This window comes from Eubalaena glacialis, chromosome 17, assembly GCF_028564815.1.
Source record: "Eubalaena glacialis isolate mEubGla1 chromosome 17, mEubGla1.1.hap2.+ XY, whole genome shotgun sequence".
Lineage (NCBI taxonomy): Eukaryota > Metazoa > Chordata > Mammalia > Artiodactyla > Balaenidae > Eubalaena > Eubalaena glacialis.
The window spans coordinates 52,837,004-52,864,688 of NC_083732.1; the positions used below are offsets into that span (position 1 = coordinate 52,837,004).

The 27,685-nt window shown below is 38.5% G+C and overlaps 1 protein-coding gene across 4 annotated transcripts in view; it reads right to left on the reverse strand.

The window, feature by feature from the left end:
* Nucleotides 1-20,364, reverse strand: part of ANKRD46 (ankyrin repeat domain 46) — a 34,477-nt gene extending 14,113 nt beyond the window's left edge. The window contains exons 1-2 of one of the 4 annotated variants that reach the window (XM_061171560.1): nucleotides 20,117-20,360; nucleotides 13,710-14,003 (exon numbers count right to left, since the gene is read on the reverse strand). The gene's annotated coding sequence lies outside the window, so the exon portion shown is untranslated. Of the gene's footprint in view, nucleotides 1-13,709; nucleotides 14,004-20,116 lie in introns of all 4 variants that reach the window. The other 3 variants (XM_061171558.1, XM_061171561.1, XM_061171559.1) reach the window with 3 other exon arrangements.
* Between the last annotated feature and the right edge of the window lie 7,321 nt (nucleotides 20,365-27,685).

The window sequence follows — 27,685 nt, forward strand, 5'->3', positions numbered from 1 at the left end:
AAGGAAGGAAGGAAGGAAGAAAGGTCTTCTTTGAGGTCATTTCTCTGGGTGCTAGGAGAGTAAGAGGTTATTTATGGAAGAGTTTGTAGGACCTACCATTTGGAAGGGCTCAGGTAGAAGCCCTGGTATTTACCAAAGGGAATGTGTCATAAGAACCATTCCACAAGCAGAGTTAGAGGCACTAATGTGTGATATCTTTCAAGATTCACAGAAGGCTGAGCCTGTCACCTTGTGAACAGATATGGGCATACTGGAGGCTGCTTTAGAGGTGGGGAAAGCAGAAGGGAGAGAGACGTGATACAGTCTGACTGTCCTGAGAGGCGCTACTTTCAGGAGTGAACAGTACTCTAGAGAGGCAGTTTCTCTACTGTCAGATGTTCAAAGAGCTTGGCTACTCCACCCAGAATGTATCTGGAGCTGGAATGCCTGGGTCTGAATCCCAATTCAGCTACTTACTAACTATATGACTTAAGCACCCCAAAAATAACAGTTATTACTCTCCTGGGGCTGGGTACAGTCCTCAACTGTGCTCTAGCTTGCATAGAGCACTGATCCTCTGGTAACACAGCAGTTTCTAACAACTGGGTGACCTCTAGTGGGGAGTAAAGACCTCCAGGAAAGAAAGAGAGAACTGGTTCCTCCTGGCAGAAGAAAAACCACAAGAACAGTCAATAATTGGAATAGTCAAGCCCCAGAAAGTCCTCTGGTTGTTCACCATGGCCTGGTTCTGATTCCTAACGGACAGTGTCCATAAGGGACAGTGTCCAATGACTGGCTCAGAGGCTAACTCCCTGGGATTGTTAAAAGCAGGACTTTAGGGGTCAGATCTTAGAGGGCTGGCACAGCTTAGTATTTAAAACTCTAACTCCATGCTCTGTGGCACTGCCCAGGAAACTTCATGAGGATGGAGGCACTCATCCTTTGGGACAAGGCAGTCACCCAGATCTCAGTAACAAGAGCTCCTAATGCCAAACAGCACTTGTCTCAACCCACATAACAATAAGGAGGTTTTAGTGAAAGCTTGTGAGTCCCCAACTTGATAAGAAAGTTCTAGTTAATACTCTCTTTCCTTTATATTTTATGTTACTCTTAGGTCAATCTACACAACTTTAAGTATTCTTGATGGTTAAGAACTAATGGAGAAAACGTGTTCTATTTTAACATATACTTATTGTAACATAACTTTAAATTTGTCTTCCATACCCAATATCACCAACCATACATAATGTATTGATTTATTTTTCATTTTGAAAAGTCACTGGGAAAGGCAAGACTAAGTGCTACAAATGGTTCAAAGGGACTGACAGCCTATGCCTACATAGTAACTTTGATCAGAGATCAAAGCACCAGACAATTCAACAAAATTCAAGGGAAAAATGGCGTACCTGAAGAGATGTGCTATCAGATCTCAAGGCCTGCATTTTCTAATGTCAAAGGAAAGTACTAAAACTGAGAATGACATACAGTAAATGGAACCCCCAAATCTGGATTCACTATACCTCACTTGGTTATTCTTACCCTTTTAAAAGGATACAGTTGTTTTTAAAATATAAAATAACCTCAAAGAACCATAAAACAAGAACATCCAATGAATTCATTAAATCCTAACTGCTTGCACTTTAGAATTACTGTTCTTAAAACCTAAGCACTGCACAGATCCACAGATATTAGGAAAGGGTAAAAAAAAAGCCCAATCTAAAAGAAATTTAGCTGTGAGCAAGTAAAAATTTTAACAATAATTTAAACCCCTTCCCAAAATATCGATAATATATTTCTTCAGTCTGTTTATCTTCAGCAGCTATACTTCTCTAATAGAGTGGTCTTAATAATTTCCAAGCCTCAGAAAAGTTAATGTGTCTAAGGCCATATTACTGTACGTGGCAGAGTGGACTTCAAATTTAGTCTATAATATTTGCAATATGCCATGCAGCTTCTATACAGTTATGAAGATAACCAGGAGAAAACAGTTCATACAAAGCTTTGTTACTTGTTCAGAACCGTTCTCTAAAATTCCTGACAGTCTTCCTCTAGAAGACAAAAAATGGGTCTGACCTGTCTGTGCACCCTGGCAGATTACACAGTGCCTGGCATGTTATTTCTTGAAATCTAGACATGAGAGAATCCAGTAATTCTTTGCTGAATGTACACTCAATTAAGTTCATTGTAACAGGACTTTAAAGTAACATTTTTTTTCTTATGACTAGTTCTACAGTTCATTGTAAAATTCTTAAAATAAATATGAACAAAGAGAAGAAAATAAGTTACCCATAATCCTACCAACTAGAAATAACTATCATTAACATTTTGGTGCTATGGTCTCACAGCTTTTTTCTCTATATATTTTTTAAATTCATAATATACATACTAATGTTAAACTTTTAAAATTATACTGTGAACATGCTTCCATGTTACCAGTCTTCTATAACAATTTTTAATGGTTATGTTATATTGTATGCATGTACCATAATTTTCTTACTGAATTTCTTAGCACACTGGAACAGAATTTTCCCTATACTTTTCTAATTATTACACAGATTCAAATTCACTGACATTTTAAGCCAATCAAAATGTAGATAGTCTGAGAATTTTAAAATAATATTTTTGGTCAAAATTTGACTATCACAATGGGTTTTCAGGCAATGTATTTAAAAGATGTGACACAGATGGATCTGACTATAATGTAAGGCTGGGGAACCAGTTTCATTTTTTTATTGGCAAATCGTTTCACTGTGATAGCAATCTTGATGCAATGCTCGTTTTGCTCACTATAAAACTTCCAAGATCCTGGTTTACAGTTCATCTTAAACTAAGTTGGATTTAGGATCCTTATTTATCTGTTTTTTTGAAGATTGTCTTGGGTCTGAGATTCACATAGATCTTACGGGTAGGATTCCAAATTTCAACCTTTGAGGTATCTACCAAAACAAAGGCAAAAAATATGTAAATATTTACTTTGAGTTCTTAAAAAAAGGAAAAGGGTAGTCCCCCTTCTGAAAGCATGGTAGTAAGTAAACAAAAAAAGAATTGAGAATACTATCCTTTCAGGCTATCGCAGTACCATGAAGAACATTTAAAGGAGGAAGTTTATAAGTAGAACCTTCTGAACTTTACTTCCAAGGCTCAAAAATAATTAACAGAAGTCCAAAAAAGAGTAATTTTTAGATAAATCTGGACCCACCACAGATACATTTTTACTTTATATTTAAATTTGTGGAGAACACACGTTGCATGGTATTTCCAAGTCGAATCTGGTAAAATTTTTAATCTTGAGATTTCTTCAATGCCAAGCTATCAATTACTTCATAATTAAAAATTTTTTAATGCACTAAAGGGGAGGTTAATTTCAAATGTGTGAATTACAGATGCTACTTTAAGAAAGGCCAGTTCATTGTGTTTAAGTTCATATAATAATTAAAAGTAGGCTAATCGGGTATTACTTAGGTGGTGCTCTTAGGGAACAAAGGATTTATTTATGTTTATAAATATTTATTGTTATGTTTATTATTTATAATTAAGAAAGAAAAATGATTTATCTGTATGTTTGCTATTACTCTGCAAACAACTGCTTAGCAATATGTTTAACATTTATTAAGTTGTTATTACTCCAGGTACTGTTTAAGGGTTTTTCCTGTAATAACTAATTTAGTCCTCATGAATTAGCAAATCTTTTCATCAAAGGTTATATAAAGGGAAACATCAGACTAGCCCACACACTCCGAATTAACTCAGAATTATTTCATTAAAAGTAAACTTTTTAAACTGCGGAAAAACAGATAAAAACATATCTGGAAATGTTTCTTACTTTACAGGAAGCATCAGTCTAACACATATATTCTGATTAATTCTTTGCAATCATTTCACACAAAGTAAACTTTTTTAAGTGTGAGAAAAATAAAAATATTTGGAAATATTTTCCACTTTACAGGGAGTGGCTACATTCCTGGACTTGTTATTCTCAACTCTTTCTTACTTGTTGGGATAGTGAGAAAACACTTGCCTAAGTTTTTATTTCTCCATCAGGAAATCAAAACACACCAAACAAGAGTTTCTGATAACATTGTTTATCTTGGCTATTTTATTTTACTCTAATGCCTTTCAGTATTTTCCAAAATTTTTACTGTTTACCGTGTTTAAAATTCTTAGCAAGGAACCTCCTCCCATAGAAGTTTCCAATTTATAATCTGTAGTTATATAACAAAGACATTAAATAAGCACTGAGAGGTCAATGTGAAGTCTTTCATGCACATGTATTACTTCTGTAATAAAGTTATCTTATTTTCTTAAAAATCAGTTTTTTCCTAGACACAGCTGTATTTTATTTACATGACCTAATGGTGCCACCTTGTGGCCTACCTGGGCTTCAAGAGCAATGTGAGCATCTAGTACTGGTATAAAGCAAGAGGAGTGAGGGACTTTGAAGTTTCCCTTTGTCCCATTTCACAGTCACTTATTATAATTCTCACTAATTTTGAAACTGTTCAGAATTGGGATGAAGTTCAACTTTCCTTAAAAAAGAAAAGTTTACCTAATATAATGTTGTATGCCAATCATATCTCAATGAAGAAAGAAAAGAAAAGAGAAGAGGTATTCCCTGGTGGTCCAGTGGTTAGGACTCAGCGCTTTCAGTGCCATGGCCCGGGTTCAATCCCTGGTTGGGGAACTAAGATCCCGCAAGCCGTGCAACACGGCCAAAAAAGAAAAAAAGACCAGTTTACCAAGCAAATAAATAGCATAAATATGATTCCAGGCCTTTAAAAAAATCTAAACCTCATTAAACCCACCTTATCAGACTTCATTTATACAGAATTGTTAAAGTGCTACAAAAATGACTTTCTTATTCATTTCTTTGGTATTATTTTAAAATATAGGAATTACAACTTTTGTAAATTATTCCTTATTTCCTAAATAGTCCACAAAATTTAACCAGACTTCACCTCAAATAGTTTGAAAGCACAAGACTGTGTTCTTAGGAGAAACTTAAGTATTTCTATGAAATTTTTACAGCTGAAGGGCCATCCAGGATCATCTAACCTAGATCATCTAACCCAATCTCCCTGTTTTACAAATAAGGATACTAAGAACCAGAGAGGCTGTAACTATACATGCCAACCCTCACCTCTAAGGTTCTAGCCCTATTCATGATCTATGGTAGAAATATAAGGTACATCATCTTCAACATAATAGGTTTTCACAGTTCTCCTATCTGTTCCCATTCATGCTCTGAATTATGTGCTAGATGGAAGCTAGCATGTACTGCATCCTTAATATAAAACACCCGTTCTAGTGACACAGGCCCCTCCCTAAGCTACACAACCCAAGAGAGGACCTAGTGGACTTTGAGGTGTGGTCTGACTGCTGGTAAGGCTATGCAAATCACTCTAGTCTAGAGCTCCATGATGTTTACACTTATGGCCTAGGTAGACCCTTAAAAATCAGGAACTCCTTACACATCATCATTAGACCCACATCCTACTCCACTCATTCCAACCTCTAGGGACCCTGGTAACTAATAAGAATATACAATGAAAAAATGACTAAAGACAGGCCTAAGGGGCTAACTTAGCCAAACCTTCAAAAATGGCATGTTTATGTACAGATACCATATGGGGTAGTAATTTCCTCTTTCTCCCCACTGGAAATAAGAATTAAGGATGAGACCTTTGGTAGGAAGTGAGTACAGAGTTTTAATAAGAAAGTTGAGGAGTGTCTGAGGCTTTAAAGGGAGCCTTTGGTTCTTTTCCTGCTGTCTCTCCTTTGGACTGTGGGTAACCTATTTCGGGAGGCATCTTTTGATACCCTGAGAAAAGAAAGTAGTGAGTTATATGCTTAGAAATGGCTCTAGATTCAAGAAAGAGAAACAGGGATTTTTTTTTTCCCACTAGGTTTTTTCTGTTTTTTTAGCCCAGCTTATGAGGATAAAAATAAGTACAGGATTACAAGCAGAAGCTGTATTTTTTGGCTGGAGTTTTCCTCATGCTGCCACTTAGGAAGCTAAGATGTGGGGCAAGAAGTGGGAAATGCCAGGATTGTAAAGTGGAACTGAATCAGCAGTCCTGGTAGCTTCTTTAGTAGAACAGCAATTCTGAATAGAGAGACAATGAATCGCAGCAAATCTCTTTCTGACTGAGACCTGGCTCCCACACATTGGGTCTGTGAGTTGGCTCAGTTTACTTAGGTCTGGTGTAATCAGGTTCTAGGGTATCTTTCAGAAACGGGAACAGGGGCTGGCAAATCCCTGTATCAGTTTCCCATGGAACTATTTTTATAGACTGCCCAAAGACCTACCAGGCCATTGTGACCAATATGGGAAAGAGTGGTCAGTGATTAAGGTCTCAAGTTTTAATAGATACATGGCTCTTCTAGATCCACTGAAATGTCTTCTCAGCAGAGTTTTTTTCTTAACATTGTCAATTAAAATTGTTTGCTAGGTTTAGCAAATACAAACCTCATCTTCCTTCTGGTCCTTATTTTCAGTCTCTTAAAATGATTTAGTATTTTGTCATTTGGTCTATGACAAATACTAAAGAGACTGGGAATAATATGGTAAATGTCTTCATTTCAAAATTTTTTTTCTGTATGAACTGTAGTGTCATGATGTACTATAAAACTGTTAGGAAGAGTCTTTTTTTAAGTTTGAACAATTGCTACTTTGAACATTTGTCCTTGTACTCAAGAGAACTGCATTGTCAAGCAAAGATAATTATGATAGGAAAATTATTCTTTAAAATACTATGAAAAGATAATTACTTCATGGTCTTCAAACAATAGATGGGAGGATAAATTTCTTATATTTAGATAAATGAAACAAATTACATTCTCAGAATTCACAAGCTTTGGATTTGGTAAAATGATCTAGGAAATGAAATGATTAGCATTTTAAACTGCAGAAAAGCATAAGAATAGATACAAAAACAAACTAAAGGCAAACTTTTGAGTTCAAAGTAACTATTAAATTTACTGATATTCTAGCACATCACCCCCAGTAATACAAATACAAATAAACCTAAAATTTTTTACAATATATACTGCCTTTTCATACCACTTTCCTTCTATCTTCTCTGGCCCAAATTTTAGTTTTTAATTATATTTTATTGGATGGTTTCCTGTGTGTAACTTATCACTTAAAAGTATAACTGATTCACTTTGTTATAAAGCAGAAGCTAACACACCATGGTAAAGCAATTATACTTCAATAAAGATGTTTAAAAAAAAAAAAAAGATTAACCCAAGAGTTCCTCAAATTTCTCAGTGTCAAATACCTTTATCTCCACTTCACTTCAGTCTCCCTTCCTTGGACTCTGTCCTCTGGAACTTGGTTCCACCACCCAGATCCTAACCCCGAACTCTCTCTTACGACAACTATCTCTGGATTATCTTTTACCCTTTCTACTCTATCACACCTTATAAAATGTCTCCCATTTACATCTCTCATCCTCTTCTTTAGCCCCCTTTTGGCTACCTCGAACAGGAAGAAATCTGTCTGTACAACTGTCCATCTCTTCAGCCAGCTTCTGGTTCCTTCTAAGGCTCACTCACTTCTAAGGTTCACTCCCATTTCCACCAGGGAAGAAGGTGCCTTCCCCATCCAGAGGACCATGACATATAGAAGCAAGGACAATGTGTATAAGTGTAAGGTCAGAGGGGAAGGCCTAAGGGGACTGACAACTGGATAAAAGACTAAAAAATAACTTCCAGAAAAAATGAAGAATTCTATCAAATTTCAGTGTCAGGGTTCTGCTAACCCAAAGGTGCCACTTCCCTCTCAATCTAGGTAAGGCTGAAGCTAGAAAAATAACCAGTTAGGTGATCATAAGCTATAAACAGTAAAGGCAGACCTAAAGACTTGAATCAAGAGATTTTTGCTCTGTGAATTTATCAAGAACTATTCTTTATGATAGGCACTGAGGACTACATATTAATCAAAAGATTTGCATCTTAGGTCCTAACTCTGCCACTTTCTAGGGTACGATCTTAACCAGTCAGTCTCTAAGAGCCTTGGTTTCCCCATTTGTAAAATTGGGATAATAATATCTGCCCTATCTCCTTCACAGTGTTTTTCTACAAAAGGACTTTGAAAACTATAATGCAATATATAAATATACGATGCTAGATTTTTTGCTTAGTTTCCTAGTGAAAGTTCCCCTTAAAGAAGTTCAGCCTGACTTAAGGGTAAAAGTATTTCCACATCTTGGTAACAACAGGTAAAAAGATTTCTGCCCTGCAGGAGCTCAGGGGCAATGACAGGAGCAACTCTTAAAAGAGTCTGGTGCTCTGAAAGGGCAGAGTGAGCAGAGGAATCGAAAGAGATAGTAACAGTACTGTACATTGGAACGTGAGTACACAGGGCAGTTCTATACAGAGACCCATCTGGATATTTGCCTTCACTTCCGCATCACATCTAACACCCAACACTCCACACACACACCCTCCCCCCAACAAAAACACTTCCAAATTTCTGTCAGTGGTAGAGTTTTTGTTGGGGTGTATATGTGTGCGTGTGTGCACGTACATATGATGCTGAGGTGAAGGCAAGATATCCAGATGGGACTCTAGTAAACCACGCTTCTAATCACCATCCTTGATGCCTTCTTTTCTCCTGACACTGAATCAGACACAAAGTCCTGTCAACTCTTCTTTCGTTGTCTCTCAAATTCTTTTTCCTTTCCATTTATACTATTTCCACTCTTACTTTGGGTTCTGACAACCTTATATGCGAAGTTTTCCAATGCTTTCCCAATTGGTCTCTCAGTCTCATTCTCTCCCCTATCACCCCCATCCCAGTCAATCTACATTAGGTTGCCATGTTCATTTTCTCATTTCATTCTTTGTGAACACCACTTCCAAGCTAAAAAAAACTTTTTAGTGGTTCCCATGGTCCAAGTATGACCTTTTATCTAGCCTACTCCGATAAACTCCTAACCATTCTCCACTCCTAACCATTCTTCACCCCTCTACAATTCATTTCCACATGTAAACAAAATCTTTCAAAAACACAAATCATTTCATGTCATTCCTCTGCTTTAAATAAGTCGATGGCAACCCAACACATTTAAGATAACATTTAAAACCCTTACCATGGCCTACAAAAGCCCTGAATGATTTCGCTCCTGCCTACCTCCCCAATTTTAGCTTTCACCATCCCCCCTTCTTGCTCTCTATACTCTAGCCCCGCCTGCCTCCTTCATGCTCCCTGAAGCTCTTTTTTACCTTAGGACCTTTGCACTTACTCTCCCCTCTACTGGAATGTACTTCCTCTGGATAGATCTTCACTTAACTGGCTCATTCTCAGCACTCAGGTCTCAGCTCAAATGTACTTATCCCCACAACTTACTTCTCACATCACCCTGTTTACTTCATTCCTGTTCTTACCACAATCTATAATTTTATTATTTGCTTATTTGGTCAATCATATCCTGTATATCTCCATTTGAAAATAAGTTCTTTGAGGGCAGGAGCTTGCCTGTCTTGATAACATGATCCACAGTGTCTAGCAGTACCTACTGCAAACTAAGTGCTCATTTCATACTTTTTTGGTTAAATGAATGTATGGTACAAATGTAAAGTATGCATTCAAACATACATTCAGTGGAGTCTGGAAATCAGCATACATAATGCCTAAATGGTGACAACAGGAATGAAGACACCCATTGAAGGTGGCCACAGACTATAACTACACTAAAAAGATAAACAACAAGGTCCTACTGTATAGCACAGGGAACTATATTCAGTATACTATGATAAATCATAATGGAAAAGAATATGAAAAAGAATATATATATATGTGTATAACTGAATCACTCTGCTGTACACCAGAAACTAACACAACATTGTAATCAACTATACTTCAATAAAATAAAATTTCTTAAAAAGTTACATGAAACACCAAAAAAAAAAAAAAAGAGATAGTGACTCTTCATCAACATGGTGAAACTGACCTTTGTTAATCTAGGTGAAAATAATAAAATATTGTTTTATTTTGTCTACTACTGATTTCAAATAAAGCTGAAAAACTTTCAAAAAAAAAAAAAAAGGGAAACCATGTTCATATGACTACTCCTTGAAAGTCTTTTGATGTCTAAGAAGTAGGAATTACTTAGAAATAATAAACCAATATTTGTTACTTCCTTCCATAGCAGGCACATGTTAGCTAGAAATGAAATATTAGAGCAAAATGAAAGTATGGATATTTCAATACTTATTTTATATAATACGGAAACATTAGCATTAATACTGGTTATTTTATTTTTTAAAATTCAGAATTCATGTTTTAACAAGTAAAATTAAATGTTCAATACACCTCAAAAACATTAATAACATTTCAGAGCATCAAATAAAAATATAAACGGATAAAAATATAAATGGGCATACACTATCATCCTAATACAAATCAGCAGAAAAATAAAGTGAAATACTATCTAAAAATAAAGCACATGAAGTGATAAAAATGGCAAGAATCCCAAAAAATTGAAAACGAAAAATGAATTTGATATTTTTTGACAGCACAATTTTACAAATGCATTACTAGCACTGCAAATGAGTTGTGAGCATATTTTTGTGCAAATTTTTCCAGCTGCTGAAAAATCTCTCTGTATTAGCTGGAAGCAACATAATGGTAATATAATTCCACATCTTCTGACTCCATCTTCAAATCGTTTGATCTCTTCTTTGAGGTTCCTCTCTTCTTTTAATTACTTCTTTATTTTTGCAGAAACTGCAATCTTATTATTGCTAATGAGCTTTTAGCTGTGTCAAAGAAAACATTTCCAATCTGTCATCTCTTAATTTCATCAGGGATATCTCAATCAATTTCAGTACTCTCAATTTTAAATTCTGCTTATTTGGAAAGTTTCTGAATTAGTTAGGATTATTTTTACAACAGAAGATTTGATTTGACAATTTTCTTTCTCCTCTTGAGATAATGGAAATACAGAAGAGAAGTTTTTTTAAAACACATGTAGCACCGTTCAGTTTGAAATTAGAACATATAATTCCCTGGCTATGTCCCAAGGCATATATACATAAGGTTTTAAAAAATATCCCCAAACCCCACAAAGATATATCTTCAAAAATACTTTAAAATAGCACTAAATACGAGAACACCAGACTGCTGAGAACCAGTGTTGCAGTTATTAATGCTAGGTACCATACATTTAAATTTTTAATAGCCTTATGTGGTCGTAGTTATGTACTAGACAATGGCTCTAACATATAACAGATTTCTGTTTATGTGTATCTCTATTCTGTTCCCACAGTCTATGGGACATATATGTGTCAATACCACACTGTATTAATTACTCTGGCTTTATAATAGTTTTTGGTATCTTGTATGGCAAGTCTCCCAAATTTGTTCTTCAAAGTAACAATTACTTGCCATTCCCTATTCCACCTGAATGTCAGGATTACTAACAAATGTTATTCTGACATACATGCTAATAATTTTTCTTAAAGTCTAAAATTATCCAGAAATTTTATTGAGTCCACTATAACCACTACAGAACATTCCATTTCATGATTGTTGTCTAGAGTTTAATTTTACCTTAAAAAAAAAAACACACAAATTTTTAAAAGAATGGTTAACTAAATTATCAACATTTTATCAATCAGACCACTCTTTTTAAAAAAATCCCATGCCTGTAGATTCACTCTTCTGGCTGAAGTTCATCCTTCAGTCCTTTAATGAGGATCTGTGAGTAGTAAACTCTTTCAGTCTCTGGAAATTTTAAAGCAACTCTGAGTTTATTTTTGAATGATAGTTCATGTGATTACAAGGTTGTAGCTGATGGTTACTTTCCCTCCGCACTTTGAGGCTATCACTCCACTGCTTCCTGGCATCCATTATGGCTAGGAGACGTCCGCTTTAGTTTAATTGTTGTATAAGAAAAGACTTTTTTCTTTTTATTTGGTTTAAGATTTTTCACTTTATCCTTAATGTTCTACAGTTTCACTGGGATCTATTTAGGTGGATTTACTTATTCTGCTTGGAATTCTGAGTGTATTTATAATCTAAGGACCATGTCTATCTTCAATTCTGGAGAATTCTCACTTATTATCTCTTCAAATCTTGCTTTTCAGTCATATCTTCCTACTAGATATATGTTGGAAACTCAATTTATGCTTTTCTTAAAAAAAACCCAAAACTTTTCTGTGCTACATTCTAGGTACAGTTCTCAGCACTACCTTCTAATTCACTTATCCTCTCTGGCTGGATTGAGTCTAAAAGTTTATCACACATGAAAAAAACCCTCAACTACTGTGCTTTTCTAAGAGTTCTAATTTTGTCTTCATATCCATCTGCTTGTTACTTTTCATTTCATAATTTACTGTTCATTTTTAATAAATGCAAGTCCTTTTTCTACATGAGCATAAGGACAATTGAAAGTCTTTGTTGGAGCAACAAGGATATACTATATAGCAGAGGGAATTATAGCCATTATCTTGTAATAACCTATACTGGAGTATAATAGGCAAAAATACTGAATCACTATGCCGTACACCTGAAACTAATACATTTTAAAGCAACTATACTTCAATTAAAAAACAAAAAAGAAGAAAAAACTTTGTTGGATGGTTTCCTAAAATCATTTACATCAGGATTGAATTTGTGTTCCAACGCTAACACCGTTAGATGGATTTTTCTTTGCACTGGATCTTTTTTCATTCGTTTTGGAATTTTTGCTGCAAGCTTATTTTGGGAGAAGGGTTTGTTCATTTTTGCTCTCCATTCCTACTCCTCCATACAGTTGCCTCCAGCTGGCCACCTGACAAGGAAGTTCAGAACCAGGTCTTGTATAATTGGCCAAAACTGTTTTTCATTCCCTCAGAGGCCCAGTGCCACTGTAGTGGATATAACGGGTTGCCTATCATTTCTACCATTTTCTGTCCATTAGTACCCAACACTATTACTCTTGGTTGTCCGTATGTATGTTTTGAAGGAATCAGCTTGGATTTTAAGCCATGTAACATATTACATTCTTCTAGCTGTGGTGGTTTATTTAGAAGTAGACATATTTCAGTCCAATAAGACCCTTTACTTGGAATGCTAAAAGTGATATATTCTTTTTTTCTGATAATATGGTGCAAACATGACATCCAAAATTGCTTTAGTCATTTTGATATATATTTCAGAAGGGACACAGAGAGAGAGACAGAGAGAGAGAGAGAAACAAAGCTAGAGAGGTAGAGAGACAGAGAAAGAGAAGGGAAGTATACAGGGTATGGCAGACAGAAAATCAGCAAAGCCTTGATTAAACCTCACATGAAGCTCATACTAGCTCTGGACTTCTCAAATACAGGCATCAGTAAAGTCCCTTTTTTACTGACAGTTTAAATTAGGTTTTCTGTTACTTAGAACCAAATATTTAAATGACCAAGAACCTAATCATTACCACTTGATTCCTACTGTCATATGCTTCTGCCACTGCTTTCTAAGCAGGAAAAGAAATATTGTTTGTGTTACATGTTTCAGCAAAAGACAAAGGTCAAAGGAAGGGTGGGGTGTAATGATATCTAACACTCTTCAAGAAGGAGTTGAATTAAGGTCAAAGAAATCTCATGTTTAAATGGAACAATAGCACAGGAGGTTGGAAGTAGACTGAAAGCTGGGTAAACTCTAGGAGCTCACCGAGGAGAAAACGTGAAGAACAAGTTGAATGGATACTCTGAATAAATAAGTGAGATAAAAATAAGCTCACTGTGGGGAAAACACTTACAGACAATACCAGTGTTTGTTTTGGCTGCCATGGGTCTTCGTTGCTGCATGGGCTTTCTCTAGTTGCGGCTAGCGGGGGCTACTCTTCCTTGTGGTGTGTGGGCTTCTCATTGCGGTGGCTTCTCTTGTTGTGGAGCACGGGCTCTAGGCGTGCAGGCTTCGGTAGTTGCAGCACGCGGGCTCAGTAGTTGCAGCATGCGGACCCTAGAGTGCAGGCTCAGTAGTTGTGGCACACGGGCTTATTTGCTCCGCGTCATGTGGGATCTTCCCGGAACAGGGATCAAACCCAGGTGCCCTGCATTGGTAGGCGGATTCTTAACCACTGTGCCACCAGGGAAGGCCCAGTGTTTGTTTTGTTTTTGAGAAAAACAACCAACAGGCAAAACATAGCCTCAAATGGGGAAGTGGCAGAAAGAGATTTAAATGAAAGAAGCCGTGCCATTTGGCTCTTGGAAAAAACTGATACTGGGACTAAAAATGCCACCAAAGTTAGAACGCCTAGATAAACTGTCTGACAATGTCACACTCAGGACATTTTAAAAAAATTTATATTAGGCTAAAGGAAAAAAAGACACTATAATATAATAAGAGAAAATACAGGGTTTTTGGCTAGTTTTAATATACTTAGTTTAAAAAGGAAAACAGCAGAGTATCTAATCTCATAAAGACCCCATGTGGGAAAGACAGCTAAATAAACCATTTGTGTTCTTGCCTTTGTTTCTGACTGACTTGGCACCATCCCTAAATAACAATGTGCACGTATCTTTTAATTGACTATATTCAGAAATTTGTTAAAAGTAGTACTTACTGGATAGCTTACTGAATACACAGAAGTATCAGTATTTCGTTGGCTTATGTGTGTTTATGGCCACATGACCAAGAGCTAGGGACAAAACAAATCATCTATTTTTTATCAAATGGGTGTATGTCTATTGTTTATTGAACATATTTTAGTCTTAGGATTGTTTTGTTTCTCTAATAATTACTGGCAAGTCAGAAGCTAAATTATTTAAGGTTTGTAAACACTGCAGTGAACAAAGAGGTCTAGAAAAACTGAACAGCGCTAAAAAAAAAAAGGACAAGTTCTTCTTCAAGTTCTATACTTCTTTAAGTTCTTCAGGTTCTATACTTCTGGGAATATATCCAAAGGAAATGAAATCTTATCTCAAAGAGATACCTGCATGTTCACTGCAGCATTATTCACAATAGCCATTATGGAAACAACCTAAGTGTCCACTGACAGATGAATGGATAAAGAAGATATGGTATATATACACAATGGAATATATTCAGCCATAAAAAAGAAAAAGGAAATCCTGTCATTTGCAACAACATAAATGAACCTGGAGGACACCATGCTAAGTGAAGTTAAGTCAGACACAGAAAGACAAATACTGAATGATCTCACTTACATGTGGAATCTAAAAAAGTCAAACTTATAGAACCAGAGAGTAGAACAGTGGTTGCCAGGGGCTGGGGGAAGGGGAAATGGAAAGATGTTGGTCAAAAGGTACAAACTTTCAGTTATAAGATGAATAAGTCCTGAAGAGCTAACGTTCAGCATGGTGACTATAGTTAATAGTACTGTATTGTATACTTGAAATTTTCTGAACAGATCTTAAGTGTTCTCATTATACACAAACATACACTCAAAGGTAACCAAGTGAGGTGATGGATGTATTAATTAACTTGATTGGGGTAATCACTTCACAGTATATAAGAATATTAAATCATCACATTGTACACCTTTAAAAAACCACACTGCATAAACACTATATACAATTTGTATTTGTCAATAATATTTCAGTGAAGCTGGAAAAAAAGGAAAAAGGACAAGCATCTATTTAATTTGGAAATTAGCTATTCCTTTGTCACTGATTTTATTTATACATTATTATATATATTTATATATAAAGTTTAAGTTGATCATTCTTATGTCTGAATGCTGGTTTGGAACAAAAGGATTTTATTACAAAGATATAAACCGTAAACGTAAGTAATAATACTGAAAATAATTTTAAATAGGTAAATCTTTTTCAAACACCACAATACAATCCTTTACAGAACACCTACACAAAATCCAATTCTCTATTTTCCTTGTAAGCAATCTAGAAAAAGTCTTTAGTAGAATGGTACGGAACAAATTTGGTAGGACAAATTCAATAGTATAGTGATAATCTCAAAAGTTCTTCCATTTTTAAAGGATGAATAACAAAAGTCAACATAGAGTTAATGAAAAATTCTGCACCATAAGAGAAGTTCATTAGCTCTACACAGAGATAAACAAACCACCAAAGACCATTTACTAGAAAAAAAAAAAGAAAGAAAAACACTGGATTAGGAATATACAAAAAAATTAAGAACTCAGGGTATGGAATAAAAAAAAGTACCAAATGGAAATTGGGATAAAAAAAGACTATGAATTTGATAAAAACATAAAAGAAAATTTAAAATCCAAATTGTAAACAGTAAGGAACAGAACAACTATTACAGAAAATCAAATCAGCTTCTAACTTAAGAAGCTCTGCAAAAGAAAAGTTACAAAGGACGTGTGAAATGATTATGACAACTAGACAGCAGAGCCAACCCATGAAAAATTGCCAGAGAAAAAACAAGAACAAAAAACAAACTTAAGAAAGTGTTTCTTAACTTAAAAAAAGATTTCCATCTGTAGACTGAAGGATGCATCATCTTCCAGATAAAATTAATGGATTACAAAAAAAATGAGTAGATATAACCCTAAACCTCAAAATATTTTATTTAATCACTTTAATTCTTTACAATGCAATAGAGGGCTGTACTTGCTATGAAAAAGGCACATACCAAGACCATGGAAAGAGTTTATATTCACAGTAAAGATGGTGTAAATCTGCTATATACTGTATACTTTGTAGATTATTTTGTATTTGGGCATTAATTTACTGAGGGCAGAAACAAGAACCTAAACTCATGTCTTTAGATAAAAAGATAGCATACTTCAAAATAAATCCTGGTTCTCAATTTTTTTGTGCATGTATTTTGTTTTAAATGCACAGTTCGTAGCACCTCTAAGTTAATTTTAACTTAAGGTAAGAACAAAGGTAAGTGACAAAGGAATACCTTCCACCAAAGTGCTTTTATGAGCTCTGACATGAATTATGTAAAAAGGACAAGCTTCACTGTGTATTGGTTTTGGAGGTTAATAATACATTATCATCATCATCAGTAGTAGTATAGTTATTTTATTTCCACCAGTCACTGATAAAATAATCCAAGTCTGACTGCTAAGTAGCTGAAGCCGGAAATAAAATTATTAACTGTGGAGATACTACAGTGCTTTCAAATAATTTATATATGAAAAATTTACAGCTAACCTCCTCTAAACAGCTGTCCATACTTGCAAAACTCCAATCCCTCTCCCCCTATTCTCTCCTTAAACCACAACAATCAGATTTTCTCCCCCCTCCTTAAAATGCTCTTGCACTGTCACCAATGACATTCACATTGCTAACTCCAATGCTCATTTCACAGTCCTCATCTTACCTGACTCGTCAAATCAAAGACTTCTCCTTCTCAGTCTCCTTTGTGGTTCCAACCTCTGAACATGGAAAGTCCCAGAGCTCAGCCCTCACTTCTTTAGACCAGATCTCAAATAATCTCTTGGCTTTAAATACTATCTATTTGCTAACGACTCCCAAATTTCTATTTCGAGTCAGGATTTTTCCACTGAACTCCAGCCTCATAAAACCCCACCTCATGTCAGGCATCTCAAACCTGACATGTCTAAAACTGAACTCTTGATTCCTGTTCTACCCGTCTCCCCATCCCTCTCAATCCTCAAGTCTTCCCCATGTCAGTAAAGGGCAACTCCATCCTTCCACTAGCTCAGGCCAAAGGCCTTGCTGTCATTCTTCACTCTTTTACTCTCACACTCCACATCCAATCCATCAGCAAATCCTGCTAGCCATACCTAGAACATGACTGCTTCTTACTACTCTACTGCTACCACCTGGTCTAAACCCCATTGTCTCTCGTTCCAATACTGACCCAACCTCCCAAGTGGGCTCCCTGCTTCCATCCTTGCTCCTACCGTCCATTCTGAACACAGGCACCAGAGTGATCCTTTACACCAGGGGTCCCCACAACTCCTGGGCCACGGACGGGTAGCGGTCCGTGGCCTATTAGGAACTAGGCCACACAGCAGGAGGTGAGGAGTGGGCGAGCAAGCGAAGCTGCATCTGTATTTACAGCCGCTCCCCACTGCTTGCATTACTGCCTGAGCTCCGCCTCCTGTCAGATCAGCGGCGGTAGTGAGTTGTATAATTATTTCATTATACATTACAATATAATAATAATAGAAATATAGTGCACAATAAATGTAATGCGCTTGAATCATCCCCAAACCATCCCCCCCACCACCACCCCCATCCATGGAAAAACTGTCTTCCACAAAACTGGTCCCTGGTGCCAAAAAGGTTGGGGAACGCTGCTTTACACCCATTAAGCCAGATCCCCTCACTCCTCTGCTCAGAGCCTTCCAACCACTTCCCTCTGCACTCAGAGAAAAGGCCATAGTCTTTACCAGGACGGGTTAGCTCTTAGACCCCACCTTGCCCTCCCTTCCTCTGCTCAAACCCACTGGCCTTCTCGCTTGTCCTCCAACAAGCCTGGTGGTTTCTGGGCTTGTGCCTCTGCCTGGTGAACCTGACCCCTACACAGCTGCGCGGCTGTTCCCGACTCCTTCAGGTTTGGCTCAAGAGCCTTCTCCATGAAGCCGTTCCTTGCTCCTTCTCTGGCGCTCCCTATCCCTCTTCACTGCTTTGTTTTTCTTCTAAGCAACTGTTACCATCTGACTGGATATATTTTAATTTTTATAAAGTACTTCATTTACTGTCTCCATCCCCACCTTCCTCCAGTGGAATGTTAGCTCCCAGAGGGCAAGAATGCTGTTTTCTTTTGTTCCTCTTGCATCCCCAGTGCTTAGAACAGTGCTTGGCCCTGGGAGGCACTCAGGGTACATTTGCTACAGGAATGCTGAATATGCAAACTCTGAAATCCTGATAAGGCTAAGTGATTTAGGACACTACAGTATCTAACTTCTTTCCACAAAAAGAAATACCATTTCCCTTCTGACATTGACAGAAACTGGAAATTCTTTCTCTGCCATATAGTAACACAATCTGCTCTAAATAACATGCCCCAAACCTCTTAATTCCTTTTTACTTCAGTCTTTCCTACATCCTCTAAAATATTAACTTTCTGTCGTCGAAAAATCTTTCATTCCCCTTCAACACTACTGTACATAATATTGCAAAGGCAAAGTGAACTCACTAAAAATGGTATCAAAATGCAAATAATGAAGAAAAGCAATGAAGCTCATTAACAACCAAATAAACCCAACTCTACTTCAAATCAAAGTGCATCACAGTGGTGAGGGCCCTAGTTCCTGCTTAACTTTATTATCACTATACTCCTTAATGAGCAAACATTTTTCTCATTAAACTCCTTTTAAACTAAAAATAAGTTGGTACAGGACTCTTGCATTTAGCCATGAAAATTAAACCTGAGAGAAATCAGTTCAAGCTACAAGTCAAATTAATAAACAAATAAAAGTCTTAGGGAACATGTTTGGATAGGTAACAAGCAGAAGCACTGGAGTAAGGGAGATGAGGTTGAAATCCCAGCTCACCCTTTACTAGCTGTCTGACCTCGGACAAGTAAATTCAGACTCTGTTCCTCAGTTTCCTTATCTGTAAAATGGAAATGGTACCTCCTACAGTTGCTACAAGGATTAAATAAAGGTACTAGGTTTTAAAGCACGCAGCACAATGACATATAGTAAGCACTGAAGAGAGCTATTCCTATAATTCCTACATCACTGATAATACAGCTCTTTAAGCTAGGAGCTCCTTGGTACCACCGTCATTTTTTAAAGAGTGAGAAGGGTTACTATTCAATGGTATATTTTTTTACCTCGTTATGTTCTGTAGCCAATTCTGAACACTGTGGACCGTTCTGAAGAATAAATGTGTTTTTCTCGAGGCAGAGCACTGTACTGGAAGACAATCTGCTTCCAGCATTGCATGTGAATAAGAGGCAATGCTGTCTTTTAACCCGGGCACCCGGGGTCGTGTGCCATCGGGACAGTCCACTCACCTCTCAGCAGCTTCTGTTTACGCCTAGACTGCGGGCGCCTAGTAAACGGCCACGTACTATCCGTGCCAACGCCAAGACACAGAGCACCTTTTCGGGCCCGACGCCGAGAAGCCGGCCGCGGGCTTCGGCTCGGACCTCCAACCTTGCGAAGCCCCGCGAGCACGCCCGCCCCAGCCCCACCCGCCGCGGCCGACCGCGCAGCCTTTACCCACAAAACCCACAAAACCCCCAGAACCCTCGCAGGCCCTCCCAGCTCTCGCGAGCGGCACAGACCCGCGAGGAAGCCACCCGTCGCACCACCACAGGTCTGGTTCCCTGCGGCCAGGCCCCGGGCCGATGCTTTCCAGTGCTTCGGGGCTGGCGGGAGAGGTGTCAGTGGCTTCCGTCCGGAGGCCGCTCGCGGGCCGAGGCCCAGGTACCTTCTAGTCGGCCGAGCAGCGGCGATAGCGGCAGCACCTTCTCCGCGGCGGCGGCGGCGACGGCGGCAGAGGCTGCGGCGGCGGGCGGAGGGGAAGGGCTGGCCACTGAGATGAGCGGGGACCCCAGCTGGCCAGAGCGGCCTCACTGCGCCGCGGCTGGTGCTCCCCCTGGAGGCGGACAGCCCGCACGGCGGCTCTGCCGGCTCTGAATCAGAAACTCAGTGATTCCGCTGTGAACTAGGCGAAGTACCAATACTGCGACGGGGGAGAAGAGAAAGACAACCGAAAGAGATTTCATCGATTTGAGTCCAGGAGCATTTTGCATTTTTCACGTCTTTTCCACCCCTAAGCTAAATGAAGGCTTCAAAGGCAAGGACAGTTTTACTAAGAGCTGTAGGCATCAATTAATAGTTGCTGGCCTAATTTAGGTAAGTCTTCTCTATAATCCAAATTGATGTATTAGTAATAGCAACTACCGACTGGCTGCTCTAATTCTAAAATATGACCCTGAGCTTTTTTCTAAAAGGGTTTGAATACTTGCATCCCACTTTTTAGGACTCCCAGATGAAATGCAATATGTGTGCAGCCCGAACTATAAAGGTGGCAGGTCGTGGGAAGTTCATTTACTGGAAACCTTTTTTTCGGTTTACCAACAACTCCAGTCCTACAGCCAAGAAGACTTGCCCTGCACAGTGATCCTCCCTTCCCTGAATTCTAGCATACTCGCTCAGCCAAGCCACCCTCTAGGGGGTCTCAAGCCCTTCCAGTCAATGGCTATTACTCAGTCTAACAGCTTGTTCCTGGAAATGTCATGTAAATGTTTAGGATTATTGTCAAATTTGAGGAAACCTGTATCAAATCTCTTTCACATAAGAATAAGATTTCAGGGACTTCCCTGGTGGCACAGTGGTTAAGAATCCACCTGCCAATTCAGGGGACACGGGTTCGAGCCCTGGTCCGGGAAGATCCCGCATGCCGCAGAGCAACTAAGCCCGTGCGCCACAACTACTGAGCCTGTGCTCTAGAGCCTGTGAGCCACAACTACTGAAGGCCGTGCACCACAACAAAGTGTAGCCCCTGCTCGCCGCAACTAGAGAAAGCCCACGCGCAGCAACGAAGACCCAACGCAGCCAAAAATTAATTAATTAAAAAAAAAAGATTTCAGGCATTTCACATTTTCTTGTGCAGTGACTAATCAAAAATATTAAATACTCTTTGAATTGATGACATTTATTAACCAATTTGTCATTGATGTCCTCCTTGAGGTTGTGTGTTAAGTTTATTATATCTTCATTGATGCCTGTAAGTTGTGTCAAATCAGCAAAGAATTTCAGCCTTCTCCCAGTGTGTTCATACAGTTCCCTCCTTTTCATTAATTGGTTTATCAACAATCCAAGAGCCTGTTCATTACTTCTGTTCAAATGAATCTCTCCACCTTCATGAACTACTGCTTTTGTTTGATCTGAAAAAAAGTAGAGACCGTTAAGTGTAAGCAGTGCTGCTTTCCTTCTGGAGGCTCTGAGAATCCATTTCCTTGCCTTCTCCAGCTTCTAGAGGTCACCTACAACCCTTGGCTCATGGCCCCTTCCTCCATGTTCAAAATCAGCAGCTTAGCATCTTTTCAGCTCTCTGACCTCTGCTTCCAACCTTGCATCTTCTCTAACTTTGACCCTCCTGCCTCTTTATAAGGACCCTTGGATTATGTTGGGCACATCTGGATAATCCAGAACAGTCCCTCCATTTCAAGGTCTTTAATTTTAATCACATCTGCAAAGTCCTTTTTACCATGCAAGTTAACATAGTTACAGATTCTGGGGATTAGGACATGGACACCTTTGGGGGAATGTTATTCAGCCCACCGCAAGGGCCCTGAAGCTTAAACTCCATTTCCTTCAGGTAAATCTACCTTTTCTTCCTCATTACCAAAATCTGTTTGGTCCTGAGTTCTGACTGTGAGAGTTCCAACAGGGAGGAATACCTGTAATTATAACTGGGATGTGTTATGAAGTAAAAGAAGAGAGATGTTATACGAGGGCAAACAGTCCAGGGCCTAATTTAGATGGAAGGGCAGCAATGCCTTTGAATAAGTGATATTTAACTGAGATACAAAGGATGAGGAATTAATTATACAACAAACGGGGAGTGTTTCAGACAGAGGGGACAGCGTGTGTGGCCTGGGAATAGTGATGTCAGAAGGTCAGTGTGGCTGAATTGTGTCCCTGCCATCAAATCCTCAGTACCACCACAATGAGTGGCACATAGTTGGTACTCAAGATTATTAGCTTAGCAGTTCTTAGCCCTGGCAGCACATTACAGTCACTACAGGACTTTAAAAATACCAACACCCTAGCCGAGACCAAGTCAGAATTGTTTGGAAGTGTGGCCCAACATCCATAGTTTTTAAAGCTGCTCAGAGAATTCTAATGTGCAGTCAGGGTTAAGAGCCACTGTGTCAGATACAACCACAGGAGTAAAAAATGAAAGAATGACAGAAAATATTTGCTTGGGGTAGGATTTTCTCTAAGGAGGTTTTCTTCTGTTTAAAGAAAAGAAGGGTTTTGGCCATCTTGATTATACATTCCTACTCAGTCTTAGAAAATGCAGAAAAGTCTTTCAAAAACATTGTTAAAATAAATAAGCTACAAGGATATATTGTACAACATGGGAATATAGCCAATATTTGATAAATAACATTTGTAATATAAATGGAGTATAACCTTTAAAATTTGTGAATCACTGTGTTGTACATCTGTAACATATATCAACTATACCTCAATTTTTTAAAAAGAAAAAAAAAACACTTTGTAATAGAATGCTTATCAGAAGAGACTCAGAGTGATCTAGCAACCACCCCAGTGTAACCAGTTGTCTCAGTAGAAAAGAGATGTATTGGAATGGAGAGGTGTTTAAAAAACACACCATATCTACAAAGGAAAGGGCATTTCTTGGTTTTGAGCTCTATTTCCCAGAAGGCATTCCACTTTTTGGTAGTACTAACGAATGACCATCAGAGGGAGACATGCTCCCAGAAAGCTTGGCCTCCCCCAGTCTCCAGTCTACACCAAGCTAACAAGTATCAGGTGTTTTTAACAACACTGAGAGCTCTCAAGGCATAACCATGGAGTGAGCAAGTCACAGGATTAGAGATAGGTAGCATATATTTATCTATGCCAGAGTTCGGTTCATTTCAGTTCTCCAACAGTTTAAGCATTTAAACCACCAGAAGAAAAAATGAATCATGTATGCGTGTCAGGTATTGTATTTGCAAAACTAAGGAAAATTTTCCTTCAGCAGACAGTACAATTGGAAATGAAGTATCAAGCAAATCTTTCAGAAAGAGATCTCTTGTCTTTTGTTAATTGCAAAGAAAACATCATAGGTCTCCTTGAATTTCTGGAGTTAAAATAACAGCTAGACCCCTCGGGAAGAAGAAACGAGCTCGGCTACTTGCTGAAAACCCAATTTGCTATTTTTCTTTGCGTTTACCCACACATGGCAGAACCACACAGGGTTTCACATATATGTTAGATGAACTAATGTATGTGATGGGAATGTATATAGTGCCTAGCTCTAGTTAACCTTCCCTTCCAAAAGTAAAGTAACTGATCATTAGCAAGGGAATACCTTTTGCAAAGGTTTAAGCAGACGCATTGCTTTGCAAAGCCTTTAAATGTGACTGGTGAGAGGTGGGTTCAGTCAGGGAGGGAGAACATCTGTGTGAGGGGATAATGGATTTATTGCAGGCATTCCGTCTCACACAACTGGGGGAGGAGTCCAGGAAGTGAAGGTTTGGAAGGAGATGCTGGAGGCTCAGATAAAAAGTTACAAACTAGTCTGCCTGAGGGGGCCCCTCTGAAGTGGGACCACAAAGGGGATCTTTAGGACCTGCTGCCTCTGTGCAGCCAGCTACTGCTGTGTGAGTCCCCCACCAAGCATCTGGTGGTGGGCCTGTGCTGTGTTGCTCAGCGGGGCTAGAAGGCAAGAAGAAGAGCTAGACATGAAGTGGAGGGGGACAAGGACATGCCAGAAACTGCCAGGAACTTGCCTTTCCATGTCACTGTATCTGATTGTGAAAAGACTGTCAGAAGATAACAGCCACTGCCTTGCTCTGTCTCCCAATTCTCCTGGAAAGTCCTCCTTGTGCTAATTTTAAACTGGAATCATAGCGGAAAGGGGACACTGGGAAACATAGTTCCCACATTAACCAAGTTGACCAACAAAACAAAACAAAACAAAACAAAAACACAGCACACATATAGGCTCTTACAACTAATTTTGCAGATGAGAAAACTAAGGGCCACATAGTTAGGTAAATTGCCTAAACTCACATTACTATCTCAAAGCAGAAGCAAGCTCAGAATTCAAGTCAGAGGGGTAATCTTCCACTCCACTATCATGCCTCTCAACCTTTGTGGTACTTAAGTATTTCAAGAAAATGGTAGAAAAATTTCATGCATCACTTCTGAGTTCCCTTCCTAGGCTAAGAGTCTTTGAGTAGCCAGTGTACCATCACTAGGCATAAATCAGACTATCTTGCCCAGACTATGCCTGGGCATCTGGGTTACAGGGGCTCTTTGACGAGAAGTTATGCCTGTGGCCACCGGATCTCAAAATCATTGAGTAATGAGATACGGGCTATTAGGCATGTGATGGATCATCTTACTTGGGGTGTAGGATTATGTGAGAACTTGGATTCCAAACCACCTAAGAATTGATTGCCCAGACAGCACTGTTGCATATCATAGGAAACATCAATAAAAACTCTGCAAAGTGCCTAAGAAATTATGATGTCCATATATTTGATCATTTCCTTTATACTTCAAAACAAGCACCAGAAACTCATAAAGTCAAAGGTTTGTAAATTTTTTCAGAAACGGACAAGGAAAGGCAAAAGGAGATAACATGGGAAAGTCCAGGCTAGCTTTGCCTTTTTCTATTCCTTCCTGGCGCTGGGTTTCCTTTCTAACCCTTTAATATTCTCACTCCTTAGAAACCACGCTAGTTCAGGGTTTGTTACATCTGGCCAAAGAAAAGCTAAGGAAGGGCTCATACTGATCCCAGAAGGCTCTGAGATGTCTTCTTGGTCCAGATAATGAGCAGTTTAGAAGATTCCAGCAATCTGTGTTGTTAAAGGGTCCGCTTCAGCCCTAGAATGACACTTAGCTCACCCCAGGGGCTCAAACCAAACTGAAATTTTAGGCTGAGAGGGATCTTAACTCTCATCTTAGTCTCACAACAAACTCCTGGTGATCATTCAAACAGAAGCAAAGCACATCTTCTTAGTCTTGAAATATACTCCAGGAAGTGAATTTTATCAGAACTGGCCTCAATTCCACTCTCTTTCTCTCAAAACACTGATCCTGTGGTCTCATTTTCATCTTCACAAAATTTTGATGCCAAAGTCAAGATAAAGTCCAAGGCTATTCTACTCTGACAATTATTTTCTGCAAATACGACTGGACTAAAGCATCTTTTGACCAACAAGAAAGGAAACTTCTGACATTTTTATAGGGAAAGAAAAGGTGGATAAGTCATACAAATTGCTCTTAGCCTATGCATTTGTTTTTAGGCAAACAGAATGAGAAAAGACTTACAAATGATTTTACTTTTTAAAAACCCCAAAAATGTATTTTACATGTTTACCTTCCAATCTCACAAGGTACATTAAAAAAAAACAAATGGATTTAGTTACTTTTTGTGTTTGTTTTTGTTTTGTTAATCATCTAGCAGGATGTTATAAGTCCTAGGTAAGGAAGTTTGCAATAGGGCAGTAAGGTTTTAGGATTTGTCTTCAGTGAATTCACTACCTAAGATCTCAGCCTATCTTCACTGTAATCCCCAGACTGCATGTCACCTGTTTTAATTTTGACAAATGAAAAGGAAAAAGAGGAGATGAGGTAAGAAAAAGGGGAAAAAAGAACATCTGTGATACAGACAACCCATAGTTAATTGCAAAAGACTAATATTTACATACATAATGGATATAAATTCAGTTACCTGTAAACATCTTAGGTTTAACCACTGTGGTACGTGTTCAGTCAATACATGAAAATAAACTCTGAGGTACAATCTTCCTATTTTCTTCCTTAATGTGGTGCTATACAAGTGATGGGAGTGGAACTGCATTCCCTCTGAACATAAGGATGTGTACTTGTTGGCCTAGTGCTTCTGGAAAGCATGAAGCTCCACCAGCTCTTGTGAAGCAAAATCCGGGAATCAACTCTATGATTAATTGATTTTTGAATAAAACTCGTCTTCAAGTTGTTGACTTCTGCAACATATATGTTTAATAACTGCCATTTCACTTGTCTTACTCATCATTTTTGTTCTGACCTTCCCTTGATGGGGACCCCGAAGTAGTAAATTTACATCATCTCTTCCTCTGCTCACTAGACCCCATTCCAAAGGATTGGAGCTCCTCAGAAATTCCACAGGGACCAGTTTCTAGTGAGAATAAGAGCACGCATGTGCACAGCAAAGCCAACTCAGACTTTTCAGCCTGCTCCTCTGAGCGCTTCCACCCCAGACAACTGCTGTACCACAGACCCCATCAAATATGTGCTCATGTGGACAGATGGAAAACCCATTAGGAAGTACAGCCAACTCTGTGTTCCCACATTTCCAGGAGAGAAACCACATTTGGTGCAAGAGCAGTGCAAAACCACTAGGGTCAGTGCCTTTAAATCAACTGAATGTCTAACCTCTTCTAAAATATTACACAAGCAAAGCCCATATGGTTAGCTAAAGACTACCCTACAAAATGTACATGGGCTGGGGCTACACCAAAGACCCAAGCCCACTATGTATTTTTTCTATAGCTCTATCTAATTTTTCTTATTTGGAAAATTGTTATACAAATGATTTGCTTATTAAGAATACTAACAAATAGCTATTATAAAGCAACTTATAAGTACAATTATAGCTCAATAAAGTGGGGGAAAGTACAATTAGAAGACTTAAAAGCCGTCTTATAAGGGATTATTAGTTTGCCATACTTCTTCTAAGTTAACTCAGCACATCTTATTTTGGGGTGTTATGAGCCAGCAAAATGTACCTAACTTTTTCTGGACTTTTTTTTACTGGGATCACTGATGGCAGGATTGAGAGCTTCCTCATGAAGGAGAGAATCGCTTTCTACTCCATCTCCTCCCTGAGTCCACATGGGCCCCTCCTTGAGCCTGCCTGGTGGACCACTGTCCACACGCTTCAGGAGGAGGGATGACCAGAAAGCATCTGGAGAAGTAGCTGCCTCCATTGTGGAGTTTTCTTTCGTTCTGTATTTTAGGGTCATTTTGGCCATTATTTTCCCACTGAGACTTGTAACCTATTTGGTTTCCTGCAAATTAACATCCCTTAGCTCTTCTTAAAATCACTCTGAGGGGGAACGTAAGGTAATTTCTAGTTTACATATTTCACATAAAAT